The sequence below is a fragment of the Myotis davidii genome, unplaced genomic scaffold, assembly GCF_000327345.1.
Source record: "Myotis davidii unplaced genomic scaffold, ASM32734v1 scaffold1847, whole genome shotgun sequence".
Classification (NCBI taxonomy): Eukaryota; Metazoa; Chordata; class Mammalia; order Chiroptera; family Vespertilionidae; genus Myotis; species Myotis davidii.
Genome location: NW_006298444.1, coordinates 81,885 through 88,258, shown reverse-complemented (window position 1 = coordinate 88,258; position 6,374 = coordinate 81,885).

Below are 6,374 nucleotides of genomic sequence, written 5' to 3'. Positions count from 1 at the left end.
ACACCCAGGGCGCAGCCTCAGCCCTTCACTAAGAGGTCTTGGGTCTCAGTGTCTGTGGTAATCGCTGCAAGCACCTCTGAAAGAAAGCCACCCTTGAGTTCTGCCCTCTGCCAGCCAGTCCAGTTTCTCCCCATATGAGTCCTGGGTCCCCAGAGACTTCCCGGAACCGGAGTTCAGAGCAGTCGGGAGCTTGTGACTCCCTCCCCAGCCGCATCCTCAGGTACCAGCCCCCTTCCGCGGGCTCTCGAGCCTCCGTACCTTTGCACTTTACTTCCACAGCTCCTGACCCTCAATGTGGTTTTCTCTTTTCTTCTAGTTGTAGAATTTCCACTCCACCAGCCTTTCTGTAGTTCTGGATGTTGACTGTCCTGTCTTTTTATTGCGTTTCTGAAGTTGTTGTAGGAGGCAGCAATCTCGGTGTTCCCCTATGCCGCCATCTTAGTTTCTCCATCATTTAATTTTTTAATGCATTGATTGATTTTAGAGAGAAACATCAATTTGTTGTTCCACTTATTTATGCATTCATTGGTTGATTCTTATTTGTACCCTGACCAGAGAACAAACCAGCAACCTTAGTGTATCGGGATGACACTCTAACCAACTGAGCTACCTGACCAGGACCTGATAATATCATTTTAACACTCAAAACCCTTCAGTTCCTGTAAGTTAGGTACAGAATAACTTCAAATTCCTTAGTATGGAATGTAAGGTCTGTGTCAAAATTGTATTCATCTGTTTATCTTCCACAAAGTACTGCCCTCTGTAGGTATTCATAAAATTTTTAATTGTATTCCTAAAGGAAGACATAATCATTTTACTAAGCATATTTCTTCCAAAGGACATTAATAATGTGAATATGCCAATTTTTAGGACAGCATTTCTTGAATGTGACCCATTTCATTATACATAGATTCCAATGTCCAGGTCACAAAGTAATCTTGAGTTTCCTTAGCAAGCAAATGAATAGAAGTAAGACTCTGAGACACGGATTTATAAAACTAGAGATGAAGGTTACTCATATTTCATACTCCTGGATTTTAATGTTCTTGAAAACACCTGTAAAAATGCCTTGGTGAAATCTCTGGCACTTTTTTTAATTTATTGAAGCTGTGAAGGTTATCACTAAGAAATCTGAGGTTAAAATAACTTAGATTTGATCTAAATACACTCAAGAAAGCAGTGACTATTTAGAATGCTCTGAATTTTGGAAATCAGTGGGTGCTGATGAATAAGAAGATGTGGTACATATGTACATTATAACACTACTCAGCCATAGAAAAAATAACATATTTACCTTTTGCAACAACATAGATAGATCTTGAGAATATCATAAGTAAAATAAGTTAGAAAAAGAACCATACAATTTCACTCATATGTGAGATATAAAACTGAAAGAACAAATAAACAAACAAAAACTCATAAACACAGATAACTGTATAGTGGTTAACAGAAGGAAGGGGGGTAGGTAGTAGTATAGGGTAAAGTGGGTCAGTTATAGGGTGACAGAAGACAACTTGATTTTGGGTGGTGGATACAGAATGCTATATACAGATGATGTATCATAGAATTGTACATTTGAAACCTATATAATCTTATTAAACAATGTCACCCCTATAAGTTTAATTAAATATAATAATAATAATAAAGGAAATTAAAAGGAAAGAACATAGATATTATTCCTAGACACACCTGTGTTTGAATATTGTCAGTTGTCCAAGTTATTTAACTTTCTGAACCAGGATTATCTGTACATGAGATAATACTTTATTGTTATCACAGGATTATTATCATAATCAAAGATGAAATTGTGTATGTGAGAAACTATATGGTAAATGATTAGTGTACAATACATTTGCCATATCTTTACAGTGACATTATTTTAAACTTGTTTAGTATCTTCAACTGCTTTGGTAAATTTATTGTAAAAATAAGTAAATGCAGAGATCGTGGGAAAACAGTATACAACTGCTTTGAAAGACCTAAGAACTGTAGACCTGAGATAAATTTAACAGACATTTTGAAGGTACTGAAGGAACAAATAAATTCACTGTTTAGTGCAGAGTAAGTTTCTCAGAAAGTCTTTTTTAATGCAAATGAAGGAAGACAGAGAGGAAAGAGAAAGTAAGGCAAACTAATAAAGCAGACCTGGATGGATAGGCCATCAGTGGGCAGAATATTTCATTCACGTTATCTCATAAAAGCAGGGGAGGCAGCGGCTGGGTAAAAGTGGGCAAAGGAGCAGAGGGAAATGGGGACATTTGAAATAGTGTCAACGATAAAAATAAAATTTTAAAAAGTGCAGATATTCACAGCTCCTGATCTCTGACTATATCCTCAGACTCCCAATATTAGCTCCCTCCCTGGATTATACCTTCCAGGACATTCTTGTTATTTATCCCTGTTATCTGTCCTAGCAACCTACAATTTACTTTGACTTTAAGAGTACACATGGTGCCTACATCTGATTTCTATCTCTGTACAGTTCTGGTGCCACCTAAGGCAATAATTGTGAGTATGGTACAGAAATGAAAGATCTACATTATCCATCTAAATCAGTGGTTCTCAACCTTGGCTGCACGTTAGAATCACCTGGGAATCTTTTTAAAATCCTGATTCCTGTGCCTCATCCTCCAGAAATTCTGTTTCTTTGTTACTAATGTTGTGGCCCCACCCCATAACAAAGAAGCAGAATTTCTGGAAGATGAGGCCCAGAAATCAGGATTTTAAAAAGATTCCCAGGTGATTCTAATGTGCAGCCAAAGTTGAGAACCACTGACCTAATTTACCATTAATGCATACTGAACCTTTAGGTCACTGCTATCAAACAGCATCTCAAGCACAGATGGATAATAGATAGGCAGATATGATAGATGATAGATAGATAGATAGATAGATGATAGATAGATAGATAGATAGATAGATAGATAGATAGATAGATAGATAGATTCTAATGGCAAAAATGGAAATACGAAGTATTTGGGGGGGGGGATGTATGTTCCACAGTCTTTTAAGCATAAGGCGTGTCTGAAAGGTAAGATTGGTGCACCACAGGATTATTTCAGTCAGATTGGCATTGATGGCATTACCAGGAGTGCATAAAACCTGTGAATGCTCTAATGATCAGAGTGCCAGGGGTAGAGGTCTTGGAAAATTTTGATATTAGGCTCCTATTTCCACCTTCTCTTTTTTTGAAGGCCATATCTGAACTGCAGACATTCAAGCTAGTCAGCAAAGTTCAGCTTCTCTAGGCTGAAGTCCCTCGGGGGTAAAAAGCCTGTTCTCATTATAGATTAATTTGGCTTCCATAATCATACTAGTTGGTGCTGGCATGTGAGAAAAGATTGTCAAAGCAACTTGGGGTGGAGGAAAGGAAGACATAAGAAACTGAGAGGAACCACATATTAAAATTAGCCAAAAAAATTTAATTCAAACAGCAGCAGAGGGTCCTTCCACCCCCAAATTATCTTCTTCATGCCTGTGTGATGTCCATTTCTGAGAGGTAAGCCTTTATCTCCAAAAAATAGAAATTAGAATATTAAAGAAAGAAATAAAACTATTTTTCTCACTGGCAAGCAGCAGGATTATCTTATCCTATACCTATTTACAGCCTTCACATTCCTTTTCATGAAAGGTTAGGAGAAGAGAACAATTTAAAAAAAAAAATGTTGTGTGATCCTTTGGCTTTGGCATTGCTAAGTGATGTGCTAACCCAAATCAGGTCCATGGGGACACAGAAAGTATCATGAAGGGAAAGGTCTTATTTCCATGAAAGTTTCTATAAAAGCTGACCCTCTGTGGTATGGTTTGGGTTGAACTGAATTTTTGTCATTTGTTTTTCTTCCATAATCAGTCTAATATATAGGTTTTATTGGTAATTTTTCTGGCTTCCCTTATGTACTTCCTTCTTTTAAAGAAAACAGAAAAATGCATACAGACTTATTTATTCCATAGCGCAATCACTTCTCATCACATACACACACATACACACATATAAAATCCTACTTCAAAGACTTTGTGAAGCAAACAGATTCTTTTATTAATGCAGGATTTCAATATCCTAACTACTGTACTAAAAATTTCATTCCCAGATCTCAAGCACTGGAATGAAACAGATCAGATGTCCAGTCTCTCCACATTCACCTTCCTTCCTAACCAACATATATGATGGAAGTGAGCAATAAATTAGCAAGTAAAACCAAGTACTCCAAAGGTAGAGGGAGAAAGGGAGAAATTCCTTAAACAATGTGTCATTCATTCTGAAAAAGGTATTATTATGTTGTTTGAATCATTCATTGATTTACATCCTCCACACAGATCTCTTTGACCCAAGCTGAAGTATCTAATATGTAGTTGAGAGGGTATATTTATATGATATTGTTCTGTTCTTTTCAATGAATAATTTGGAAGGTAAAATTAGTTTTTCTAGGTGGGGGCATTGAAAAATTAGAGATGAACATGTTAAGTGAAATCAAAGGGCAATTGCTGTATGAAGGTCACTTAAACAAAACACAATAGCTGGGAAGAGCTGTTTCCAATTCTTACCATTCTCAGTGTTTTTATTATTTATTTGTTTGTGTGTATTCCTTTGTTTCTTATTTATACTTTAGTTTCTTCCAACAAGGAATTTTAGAGTCATATGATAAAAGGTATATGCAATTAAAGCCATTAAAGGAAGGTTGGAAGGCCATATCAAAGACTTTGGGTTGAGTGAGATTGAATTCTTTTTAGCTATCTAAGTAATAATTTGAGGGTTCCTGGATTTGAAGTCTATAAAAGAAAAAAACAAGCTCAAAGTCACTAATCATCCAAGAGATGCAAATCAAAACAATGAAGTACCATCTCACACCTGTTAGAATGGCTATCATCAATGAATCAACAAACGACAAGTACTAGAGAGGATGTGGAGAAAAAGGAACCCTCTTGCACTGCTGATGGGAATGTAGACTGGTGCAGCCACAGTGGAGAACAGTATGGAGTTTCCTACTATGCTGAAGTAAAAAAGAAGGAGTTCTTAACATTTGCAACAGCATGGATGGAACTGGAGAGCATTATGCTAAGTGAAATAAGCCAGTCAAAGAAAGATAAATATCACATGATCTCACTCATTTGTGGAATATAATGAACACCATAAACTGATGAACAAAATTAGAACCAGAGTCATAGAAGCATCTAATAGACTGTCCAACCTATGAGGGAAGACTGGGGGTGAAGAGATAAGAGACCAACCAAAGGATTTGTATGCATGCATATGAGCATAACCAATGAACATGTGCTGGAGGGTGGGAGCAGCCAGGGAGAGGTCAATGGGGGAAAAGGGCTTATGTAATACTTTAAACAATAAAGAATTTAAATTAAAAAAGAAAATGTATATAAAAAAATAAAATGTGATATTTATACAGTGACCATTCCCAATAAATAAAAGCATAGCAGTTTTTTAGGAAATAAATAAGCCACATGTAGGCAAGTACTATACCCATCTTGTGATTAGCACAGGGCCTGGAATATGGTAGAGACATAATAAATATTTATTGTATGAATGAATAAAGTTTTAATAAGTTTATTGAGAGTATGATCTATGACTTAACTCACTTTGTACCCCAAGTACTCATCAATGAGTCATAAAGTGTATAGTCAATGTTTTTCTGTAAAATGGATACATGAAAGAGAGAAAAGTTGCCCTAGCATTAATCTCTAATAAGAATTTACTAAGTGTGTATGTATACGACAGACAGGGAAAAACATTAAAAATTCAAGTATTTGGTAGCAACAGTTTTATGGGATTTGGTATCATGTTTGTTATTCACTCCTTTCTTATGGCATGCTTTAGTGAAAGTCAAGAACATAATCCTAATGTCATAATCTTTTTATTGCTGAATCCAGAAACATTCTTCATTTCTTTACTCATTTACATTTTTGTCAGAATTTGATATTAGTAACCCCTCTTTCCTTAATGTTTTTCATCTCATGGTTTCTGTAAAATCATCTTTGCCAGGATTCCCTCTTACCTCCTCAGTCACTCTTTGTCACTGTCCATTGAAGCTCTTCTTTCTCTATCTGTTTCTTGAATTTTGGCATTCTTCAGAATTCTGTCCCTGTCCCAATTTTAATTTTACTACAAATACTTTCTCTGAGTGATTTCCTCCATTCCCATGAGTTTATCTACCATCTTTGTGGTTTGATTCGCATTCCCACAATACAGGTCTTTCCCCCAAGGTTCAAGTGGGCATACTGCTTAGTGTGCACTTGCAACTTGAATTTCCACATGCATCTCAAATTCAAGATATCCAAAAATGAGCTTAATTTTCCTCCTCCTGTGTTCCCTATCACAGTAGATGGCACAGGTAGATACCTAGTTTCCCATGACCCTCTCTGTC